At 39.9% G+C, this 12,114-nt stretch overlaps 1 long non-coding RNA gene across 2 annotated transcripts; it reads right to left on the bottom strand.

Annotated features, from left to right (window-relative positions):
* Positions 1-1,356: 1,356 nt before the first annotated feature.
* On the bottom strand, positions 1,357-4,108 carry LOC109892181 (uncharacterized). Of its 2 annotated transcripts, XR_004210337.1 has the most exons (7): positions 4,048-4,101; positions 3,804-3,911; positions 3,601-3,702; positions 3,268-3,438; positions 3,082-3,163; positions 2,739-2,790; positions 1,357-2,575 (listed from the first exon to the last, which is right to left on the bottom strand). It is a non-coding gene; the product is annotated as an uncharacterized LOC109892181 (long non-coding RNA). The 2 variants fall into 2 exon arrangements; XR_002255576.2 differs by having other exon boundaries at positions 3,804-4,108.
* Between the last annotated feature and the right edge of the window lie 8,006 nt (positions 4,109-12,114).

Here is a 12,114-nt window from a genome sequence, read left to right on the forward strand (position 1 = left end):
TCGATCAAGCATTTTAGCCAGGTAGCCTAGGACAACAAAAACTAAAAGCATGTACTGTATGACAGTCAGAGACCATTTAGGCAACATGAAAGAGGATGGCATTGACATTTCTCTACAAGTAGGGTGAGTCAACATTCTTTTTTCTACTTGCAAACACACAGACACACACATGGAGAGAGAGAGAAAAATCAGTACCATTAACAGCCACCGGTGCTTAATTTGTAAATCGGGAGGTGCCGGAACAAACAGTGACCAAGAGAGCGGGGTGACCTGGGGAGTACTGAGGTACTGGAATGCATACAACAACAAAAACCTCTTTTATAATAAAGCATTGCATTCACATCATAGAATTTGCATAGTGGCATAGAGCAGTAGAGTAGTACATAACCCAACCAGAAGCCATGGATTACAGGCAGCATCCGCACTGAGCTAAAGAGCTGCCGCTTTCAAGGAGCGGGACTCGGAAGCTTATAAGAAATTCCTCTATGCCCTCAGACAAACCATCAAACAGGCCAATCGTCAATACAGGACAAAGATCCAGTCGTACTACACCGGCTCTGACACTCGTCAGATGTGGCAGGGATTGCAAACCATTACAGACTACAAAGGGAAGCAGAGCCGAGAGACGCCCGGTGACACGAGCCTACCAGATGAGCTAAACTACTTCTATGCTCGCTTCGGGGCAAATAACACATGCATGAGGGCACCAGCTGTACTGGAAGACTGTGTGATCACTCTCTCCCCAGCCGATGTGAGTAAGACCTTTAGACAGGTCAACATTCACAAGGCCGCAGGGCCAGACGGATTACCAGGACGTGTACGGCGAGCATGCGCTGACCAACTGGCAAGTGTCTTCACTGACATTTTCAACCTCTCCCTGTCCGAGTCTGTAATACCAACATGTTTTAAGGAGACCACTGTAGTCCCTGTGCCCAAGAACACTAAGGTAACCTGCCTAAATGACTACCGACCCATAGCACTCACTTCTGTAGCTATGAAGTGCTTTGAAAACGTTGGCCTTTTATAAACGCATTTCATGCAATTCTACATCATTTTACATGACTGGATACTTTGGCTGAATCTTTGTTAATAACACAAAAAGTATCGAAATGGCAGGCTACTTTGACACTGACAAACTGAGATCAATGAGAACTACATTGTCTTGAATCAATCAATAGCCTAGGCCTAGGTGTGTAAAGACACATATTGAAGGAGATTATAGTCCTAATAATGCTTACCACTTTCACTTTCCACAAGCCTCTCTCTCTTTTGTAAAACAATATAAGGCGTCAAACTGACGTCACGTTCATGTCACGTGACACGTATATGTCATGTAGACGTAGTGGTCATGTCGTGAAATGTGGCACTGACACGTCGCGTGTCAATTTGCTTGTAAATTTATTATGAACAATCTCACCATGAACGCCTTACAAACGTCTACATGTACATTATTTTGTAAAAATAAAATTTAATTGCCAGAGTAATCTAATCAATTTCATTTGTCGATTTAGCTAAAATAGGCATATCACTTCAATACAAAAATTATTAGGCGAGTTGATATCGCAGCCAGCCCCCATTAATGTGTAGATATGCCTATTTCTCACATCAATACAGACACAAGGGCTTCTTTGTTGGAGGTAGCACTATTCAGAAATAAGAGACAGTCTAGGTCTTTAGTGGCACATTCAAAACAACTGGGAACTCGGCAATCTCTGACTTTCAAATTTAGTGCTGCATTCATGACAACTGGGAACTTGGGGAAAAACAAGCTCAGCCTGGAAAAATCGTTTTGAACGTCATTCAAATTAGAATTCCAATTCAGAAACTCGCATCTTTCTCAGACCTTAAAAATCAGATGTCATGATTTGACCTTGTTTTTTCACCAGACTTCCCAGTTTACTGGTTTAACAGACACGATCGCTGTCACCATGCAATCCGTAGGCAAAACATTTCTGGGGAAATTTCTTATGGTTAAAAGCAGGGCTCAAATTGAGACAGTATGTGAGGATATAGGCCTAAACCTTGTTATAGAGACGGATAAAAAGCATATGCTACCCGTTGTTTGCTTAGCCTTCGAAAAAACAATGGTCCAGATTATATAAAGTGATCTAGGCTATAACAATGATTAACTCCACAATGCATAGTTTTCTAGCCTATCAAAGGTCTTGTTCAGTGTCAATTTACTTTCACAGATTTTCACTCACATGGCAATCAGAGCTTGAAATACTGAATTCTGGTGAGTGGAATAGAGAGGAGGTGGGTGCTGTGTGAGTGGTAGGTTCTGCCTGTCACTTGTTCTCAACAGGCAATCAGTCTCGGAAGGGGGACTCAAAGAGTTAGACATCGAAGTCCAGGCACTGCTGCTCTGTTTGTTCTGAGTGTTTGCAATGCTAGTACTTTTTTGTTAATCTGTGTATCTCACAGTATGTGCCCAGTATGCTAGAGCAAGAACATTTCTTAGCAGATATTGACAACAACAGTAGCTGTAGATGATGTAATGAAAAGTTGGAGGGTGGTTGGTAATGGAGGACATCAGGTGGATCCACATCTGGGTTTTGGGTAGAACCCCTAGGTCCTGGAGAACAGGAGCAGTGTAAAGGGAACAGGGTAGAAGACAGAGAAGTAAACAAGCAAACACACAGGTTATGTAAAAAAAAAATACAGTTAGTGAATGATTTAATTTAACTGTTTGATTAGACATGCAATAATGTTAATGGCGAACAGAAAAGAAAGGATACCTGTCTAATGTTTTATGTCAGTGAGGTGGATGAGGAAGGTAAGGGATGGAACCTGGAAAAGAGGAGGTGAGTTGTGATAGAAACTCTGGTGTGGTGTCACAACCACTGGAGTCATACACCTTATCAGTACCTACCTGGCAGCAGAGGTTACTTAATGTGACCCAGTACTTAGCCTTGACATTGACTATTTGGAGAAACCCCTGGGCCAGTGTTGGTACTGCTGACAGCAGTACCAACACTATTTGCGAGGAGGCAAATAGTTGTCATGAGATTTTTATGATCACCCTTATGGGTGGTGACCAAAGCTAGGAGCAACAGAGCAGCAAGGATTCTCAGGTCTCACCTCCTTTCGTCCTTCTTCTAAACCAAGTCATTCGCCCGGATGTCGGTCCCCTCCGGTTGCTCTCCTTCTGTTTCTCCTGTGCCTTGTCCATACAAAAATAGCAATAGACAAACAACTAGATGTCAATCACACATTTTTAAATACTACAGTATATCCAATAATTGTATAAACTATTGCAATGTTAACCTCAGTCAACAGTTGCAGCTCCTGTCCATACAGCAGGCAATAGGGTGAGTACTCTGCTGCTGTTGTGTGCAAAGAGAATGACCTTCAGTTGGTCCTCCCACCATACCTGGAACCCGTCAAGGGACTTGCCCATGGCAGTCTTAGGGGTGTGGTTGGTTTGTTCAGCCAAACCTGGAGGAGGGAGTGGAAAGGGATATCTATTGGCAATGGAAGATATTGAAATGTCTGATTTGTGTAACAACGAAAAATTAACACTAAAATAAAAATATATATATATATATATAAAAAAAACACAAAACATTGGTGACAGAATATAACCTATAACATCCATACCTTGTTCCAGAGTTCACGACCTCAGTCACTTAAGATGACCTTAGGAGAACCATGGGTGTTGAAGATGTGAGGCCACCTCCAAGGCGATGGACCAGTGTGGTCCTTGATGGGTATAACACAAAAGAAAATCTATTTTTGGTTCCAAGCACCCTTTTTAAATGGGATACAGAAGGGAGTTAAGCACGTTCTCTTCCTTTACAGACCTTAATGTGTATTGCCTCCATCCACTTGGTAAAATAAAAATCGGTCACCGTCAGACACCAGCTGTTGCCATTCCTGGATTTCGTGAAGGGTCCAAATGAGGTCCACCTCTAACATGTTAGAGAGAAGATGACTTAATTCTTACCCGTGTCACGGCTGGCTGAAGGACTGGACCAAGGTGCAGCATGGTAAGCGTACATTTCCTCTTTATTCAAAAATGACACAGACAAAACGAAGAACAAATACCAAACCATGCCGCTTTGTGCCCCGAACGAAGACAAAGTTAACTTCCCACAAAACAGGTGGGGGAAAAGGGTACCTAAGTATGGTTCTCAATCAGAGACAATGATAGACAGCTGCCTCTGATTGAGAACCACACCCGGCCAAACACATAGAAATAGAAAATCATAGAACATAGACTGCACACCCTGAGCAAACCAAAATAGAGACATAAAACGCTCTCTACGGTTAGGGCGTGACAACCCGTATCTGTGTCATTCAGTATGCAGATTTTCATATTTGTAGGGATAATGACACACAACCTAAAATATTGAACTCTGCAGTGGTAAAATAAATCAACCATTACAAAATAACTTATCAGGGCAAAATTTGAACTGTGACACTTACCGATCTTGTGCCATGTTGAAACAACTGATGGGCTTTAACTCCTGCTCCACAGTCTTCACCCTCTCAAACTTCTGTCAGGCTAGACTGGTACTGACCTTTAAGCGCAAGGTGATAAATTGAAATATTGTGTTCTCTCTGATACGACATTCAATGAGATCATAATAATTTCTGATATAATAGAATGTGATCAACAAACAAAAGGTTATTTCACTTGCCCAGCTGTCCACATCCTTGACAATCCCATGCCAAAAGAAGTGTATGTTGATTTCGGCAATCATGAGCTTCACTCCGAAATGGCCAACATGCAACTCGGTCAGCATGGCCTCCATCTCCTAAGTGAAAATCATCCTCCTGTGTGGCTGGCCATCATTCCCCCGTAGGTACATATGATTGCCTAACAAGTTTGAAGACAAGAGTTGTTGAAATACTCAAGTAATTTTGCACGACTGTCTTTCTCTGCCCCCCCCCCCCATCTCTCTTTGTCTTTCACTCTCTTCCCAGACACCTAGTTAAGGGCAATTGGAATGACCATAACTGCTTAGACCTATCCATTTAATTGATCAGGGTTAACTTGTAGCTAGATACTTCAATATGACAGACATATAACTCAATGTACAGTTGAAGTCGAAAGTTTACATACACTTAGGTTGGAGTCATTAAAAACTCATTTTTCAACCAGTCCGCAACTTTCTTGTTAACAAACTATATTTTTGGCAAGTCGGTTAGGACATCTACTTTGTGCATGACACAAGTAACTTTTTCAACAATTGTTTACATACAGTGAATTATAAGTGAAATAATCTGTATCACAATTCCAGTGGGTCAGATGTTTACATACACTAAGTTGACTGTGCCTTTAAACAGCTTGGAAAATACCAGGAAATTATGTCATGGCTTTAGAAGCTTCTGATAGGCTAATTGACATAATTTGAGTCAATTGGAGGTGTACCTGTGGATGCATTTCAAGGCCTACCTTCAAACCCAGTGCCGCTTTGCTTAACATCATGGGAAAATCAAAAGAAATCAGCCAAGGCCTCAGAAATAAAATTATTGACCTCCACAAACGAGTCCTATACGGACATAACCTGAAAGGCCACTCAGCAAGGAAGAAGCCACTGCTCCAAAACCACCATAAAAAAGAAAGACTACGGTTTGCAACTGCACATGGGGACAAAGATCATACTTTTTGGGGAAATGTCCTCTCGTCTGATGAAACAAAAATAGAAATGTTTGGCCATATTGACCATTGTTATGTTTGGAGGAAAAAGGGGGAGTCTTGCAAGCCGTAGAACACCTTCCCAACCGTGAAGCACAGGGGAGGCAGCATCATGTTGTGAGGGTGCTTTGCTGCAGGAAGGACTGGTGCACTTCACAAAATAGATGGCATCATGAGGTAGGAAAATTATATGGATATATTGAAGCAATATCTCAAGACATCAGTCAGGAAGTTAAAGCTTGGTCGCAAATGGGTCTTCCAAATGGACAATGACCCCAAGCATGCTTCCAAAGTTGTGGCAAAATGGCTTAAGGACAACAAAGTCAACACTGAAAAGATCCGCAAATGTCTGTATGTGGTATGGATCAAGGACAGGAGAGGTTTGAACAGAGGTGCTTAAAGGAAGGAGCACAGGTAGGCCTCATGAAAAACAATGTTTCATATGCTCTTTTTAATCACAGTAATAGGCAGTGATTTGTCAGTCAGAGTGAGCTTGATATTGTGAAATAATCCTATTCATAGCATCACTTTCATATACTATACATTAAGACAAATCCTTCTACGTTGAGTATTAGAACACTGTTTACATAACCTGATATTGACTTGATATTTGAGTGCATTTACAACAAGCCACCTGCAGACAACTTAAAAAATGCAATAGTGCATTTGAGGGTTCGTTTTTCTGACGAAAAGTTATTTGAGGCATGGTCTACTATTTCTAACTGGAAAAAATAATTCCTATGTCTTTTTGTGAGTAACATCCTTCTTCCAAAATGTATTTAGGTACATTTTTGTGAAGAGGTATGAGGGTTGTGATATGGGTTATTTAATAGCAAAATCATTTAAGGGATCAATACATTTCAATATTGCTTCCCCAGTATCTGCATGAACTAAGTGTTTTTGGTTGACCCCGCTGGATAGAAAAAGGAGGAATCGGGAACACGCTGCATTCAAATTCAGATCTTAGTTATTCTATTGTACTGGAACTAATACATATTAGCATTTTAGGACACACTGTGAAAAACTCTCTTGGCTGCTGGCTCTGTCACTTTCAGACATGCTTTCACTTTCAGACATTCCTGACATGCATTCCAGGTGACTACCTCATGAAGCTGGTTTAGAGAATGCCAAGAGCCAAAGCTGTCATCAAGGCAAAGGGTGGCTACTTTGAAGAATCTCAGATATAACATATATTTTGATTAGTTGTTTTGGTTACTACATGATTCCATATGTGTAATTTCATAGTTTTAATGTCTTTCACTTTTATTTTACAATATAGAAAATAGAAAACCCCCTGGAATGAGTAGGTGTGTCTAAACTTTGGACTGGTACTTTATATATGTTTTAAGTAAAACATCTATATGTGTAGAAATAATTGACAAAATAAATGTATCCCAACTGTTTTAAATATGCATAGCCCAATGTGAATGAAGTATACTTTTTAAAAAAGTATATATTGATTGAAGTTAATTAATACAAAATGAAGTGTTTTCAGTTTACCCTTTATTTGCTTCTTGAAATTACAGTTGCAAACACTCAGCCCTTAGAAAAGATTTGGTGATGGGAGCATTTGTAGTTCTCTTCTTGAACAGCAGAGGGCCCAATTGAATCATAAAAGTTACGTGGGTGATACAAGGACAGAACACACTAACACACAGAACACCTTTTTGGTTTGTAGACAGTAATTTCAATATTCTTCTTTTAGACTTAAAATGTTGTACCCAGCACCTAGATTATCTACTTTGTCATGAGTTTTAATAGTGTCATTTATTGCCAATAACCCCATACCATTAACATAACATTTGAGTGAATTATTATGAAGGCATTTCAGCAGGCATTTTGTATTTCTGGATGAAGCATGGACATTTGTAATGAAATACGTGCATATTCATTCTGTACGGTTATCATTTGTTTAGTGTTAGGTATCATCAAGTATATTGTACTAAATCACAACTGGACAGTCCACAAACATAAATATCAACTTGATATCTTCTTAAATTGATGTTTTCTTAACATCACTGAGGCTAGGTCCCAAAGTCTTCATATTTCATAATGATCATGACTGGTGATCATGAAAGGATTTGATTGGATTTGATTTCAAAGAAGATGCTTGCTGGGTGGAAGAATTTCTTCAGCCTCCTGTTGTGCCTTCTTCACCATGATGTCTGTGTGGTTGGAGCATTTCAGCTCCTCTCTGTAGGCTGTCTCGTTGTTGTTGGTAATCAGGCCTACTACTGTCATGTCGTCAGCAAACTTGATGGAGTTGGAACTGTGTGAGGCCACACAGTTGTGGGTATACAGGGACTACAGAAGGGAACCGAGGACTCACTCTTGTGGGGCCCCGTGTTGATGATCAGTGTGGAGGAGGTAATGTTGCCTACCTTCACCACCTGGAGACGGCCCGTCAGGAAGTCCAGGACACAGTTGCATAGGGAGGAGTTCAGTCCTAAGGCCGTGAGCTTGGAGGGTACTGTGCTATTGAAGGTGTAGTCAATGAACAGCATCCTCACATATGCATTATTTTTGTCCAGGTGGGTGAGGGTAGTGGTGGAAAAGTGAGTCACTGAGTAAAATACTATTTGAGGAAAAGTCTAAAAGTATTTGATTTTAAATATACTTAAGTATCAAAAGTAAAAGTACAAATAATTTCCATTTCCTTCTATAAAACATACCAGACGGCATAATTTTCTTGTATTTAAATTGTTTTACGGATAGCCAGGGGCATGCTCCAACACTCAGACATAATTTACAAATTAAGTATGTGTTTAGTGAGTGTAAGGGTTTTCCTCCTCTTCGTCTGAGGAGGAGTAGTTGGAAGGATCGGAGAACCAATGCGCAGCGTGGTAAGTGTCCATATCGTTTATTATAAAACATAAACTGAACACTAAGAAATACAAAACAATAAATGCAACCATGAACAAAAACCGAAACAGTACCATGTGGTGACAGACACAGAAACAAACCCCAACAGAAAACAGGCTACCTAAATATGGTTCCCAATCAGAGACAATGACTAACACCTGCCTCTGATTGAGAACCATATCAGGCCAAACAAGAAACCACACATAGAAACAGAAAACAGACTGCCCACTGAAACTCACGCCCTGACCACACTAAAACAAAGAAAATGCAAAATAACTATGGTCAGAACGTGACAGTGAGTCTGCCAGATCAGAGGCAGTATGGATGACCAGGGATGTTCTCTTGATAATTGTGTGAATTAGGCAACTTTTGGGTGTCAAGAAAAATGTATGAGTATGAGTTCATTATTTTCTTTAGGAATGTAATGAAGTAAAAGTTAAAGTAGTCAAAAATATAAATAGTAAAGTACAGATACCCCCAAAAACGACTTAATTAAGTAGTACTTTCAAGTATTTTTACTTAAGTACTTTATAGCCACTCGAAGCACTTCATAATGACGGAAATGGAAATGAGTGTTACAGGTCGGTAGTCATTCCGTTCAGTTACTTTCCCTTTCCCATTGATGTATTTGCACTCTGAATGAATCTCTCTGTTACTGAGTTGGGGTTCATCTCAGTCGCCCACAGAGCAGAATAGGATAAATCGTTGCAGTTGATAGGCTACATATTATAGCTGCAAATGGTTACTACACAAATGGGTAAAGAAGGCCAAGGAGTTTTACATTTTGTTTGCCGCTGTGACGCTCAGAAATAGATGTTAGTGCTGCTGATCAGTTTATCCTACCCCACCCGATTCCTCCACCTTTTATCCATCAGTCCCCCACCCTGACCTTTCAGATCCATGTTGTGAGAGCCCAACAGGGTATGGCGTTCCCATTCACTGTAGATTGTTGTGATGATAATTGGCCCTGCAGGCCCTTGTCATGCCCTCTCATTTTTAGACAATCACCAAACATGACTACAGTAAACTGAGCTATATTAAAGCTACAACTTTGGGGGTCAGTTTAATTCAGATTCTGCATCAAATGTATTGAGCAGCTAATAGCCATGCTGAAGCCCAGGGCTGCCTTTAAAGGTTAACGGGCTGACGTTTATTTAATACTTCATTGCGTCAATTTATAGACTGACACATGGTTGCCATGTCTCATCCTGTAGCATCAATTCATTGGGAATGATTACCTACGTTTATAATGTCACGTTACAAGCACTCGCCACAGACTATTACAGCTTTAGAAGTGATGCTGATAGAACATGTACATTTTATCAAGTCATTTTACATTGTCTAATAGACAGATACGATTTGCAACACAAGGCTATGCTGCTGTGCGTAAAATAAAGGGTTTAGGACATTTGGCCCTTATGTTTAGCGGGAACATTACTTCAGTGGATGTTTTAATGGTAGAGACACAGACCATTATCATGTCTGAATCACCTGCAGTCACTCTTCATCTCCTGATACTTTTAAAACCAATTGATTCCAAGGAATAGTTGGAGCTCTTTACTTTGATGCACATTCAAAGAAAAAAATATACAGAGTCCTGTAGGTGTATTATTTTAAAGGGGCTGTGCAGTCAAAAACTTCATTTCCTGTCAAAAAAGAATTCTCCCACACTATGTCGAAATAACACTTGAAATGATGAAAATCATGATAAATTATGATAGAGCTTTTAGAAAAAAAATGCCTGGAGTTTTTGGCCCACGGCATGACATCATAATCAGATCTGATGATTCTGAACAATAACCAGCCATCTTTAATTTGCATTTAAACAATGGGTGGGGTCTAAATCCTGAATGCTGATTGGTTAAAACCGCATTCCAGACGGTGTTTATTCCACAAGTTACCACAGGTTAATTCTATGATGTAAAAATACCTATTTACTCTGTTCCATCTGACTGTGCAAATCCACTGTCTCATCAGCCCAACCAGGCAATTTATAAACTTGATCTCCACTATAAAAAGCATCTAGAGATTATCTAACATTTCTTTCAGATTAAGATTTAGTTTTCAACTGCATAGATTTGTATTAACCTTGCTGTCTGTCTCTCCGACATTTGCAAAATTGTTTCAATATTCAAATTTGATCTCCAGCTATCGCATAGTAATGAACATGTTGGGAGTCGGGATGAGACAGACAATGAGGCAGCCTTTCTCAGCCAGTCGAAATCATGAATGAGCATAATTTTAATGGATATATACAAAGAAATGTCAATTGAATAAAAAGGTCAAACGAAACAAAATGCAGCTAGTTTGCAGTCTTCCCAGCTTCAGTTTGAAGTTATTGTGTTAGTTGTGTTGCTGGCTAGCTCCTCTGAACAATAGTGTTCTAACGAGAGAGCATATTTTCTATGCAAGGCAAAAATCGTGCCTCATTAGCTCATTGTTATGGATGCATCCAAATAAATGTCACTAGAAACAGCTTAAACATATGCAAATGCAGCTACTGTCGTTAGGCCCCCGACGATTAACAACACCCATGTCAACATATCCTCTAAACACCGGCTTCTCTGGTATTATCACTTAAATGTGCCCTCCTACTTTGAAAATGTGTGTCAAACAAATTTTGCCCTGGGGGCCTCATTCAGTCTTCAACGAGATCCAGCATCCCGGAGTCGCCTCTTCACTGTTGACGTTGAGACTGGTGTTTTGCGGGTAATATTTAATGAAGCTGCCAGTTGAGGACTTGAGGTCTGTTTCTCAAACTAGACATTTTAATGTACTTATCCTCTTGCTCCATTGTGCACCGGGGCCTCCCACTCCCCTTTCTAATCTGGTTAGAGCCAGTTTGTGCTGTTCTGTGAAGGGAGTAGTGTTGTACAAGATCTTCAGTTTCTTGGCAATTTCTCGCATGGAATAGCCTTTCTTTCTCAGAACAAGAATAGATGTAAGCGTTTCAGAAGAAAGGTCTTTGTTTCTGGCCATTTTGAGCCTGTAATCGAACCCACAAATGCTGATGCTTCAGATACTCAACTAGTCTAAAGAAGGCCAGTTTTATTGCTTCTTTAATCAGACAACAGTTTTCAGCTGTGCTAACATAATTGCAAAAGTTTTTTCTAATGATTTTTTTTGGTTTTTAAATGATACACTTGCATTAGCTAACACAGCGTGCCATGGAACACAGGAGTGATGATTGCTGATAATGGGCCTCTGTACGCCTATGTAGATATTCTATTAACAAAATATGCCGTTTCTAGCTACAATAGTCATTTACAACATTAACAATGTCTACACTGTACTTCTGATCAATTTGATGTTATTTTAATGGACAAATAAATAGCTTTTCTTTCAAAAACAAGGACATTTCTAAGTGACCCCAAACTTTTGAACAGTAATGTATATACAGTGCATTCGGAAAGTATTCAGACCCCTTCTTTTTTCCCACATTTTGTTACGTTACAGCCTTATTCTTAAAAGGATGAAATATTTTTTTTACCCTCGTTAATCAACACACAATGCCCCATAATGACAAAGCAAAAACAGGTATTTAGACATTATTGCTAATTTATTAAAAATTAAAACAGAAGTATTCAGACCCTTTGCTATGAGACTCG

Source organism: Oncorhynchus kisutch, linkage group LG6 (genome assembly GCF_002021735.2).
Source record: "Oncorhynchus kisutch isolate 150728-3 linkage group LG6, Okis_V2, whole genome shotgun sequence".
In the NCBI taxonomy this organism is placed as follows: Eukaryota; Metazoa; Chordata; class Actinopteri; order Salmoniformes; family Salmonidae; genus Oncorhynchus; species Oncorhynchus kisutch.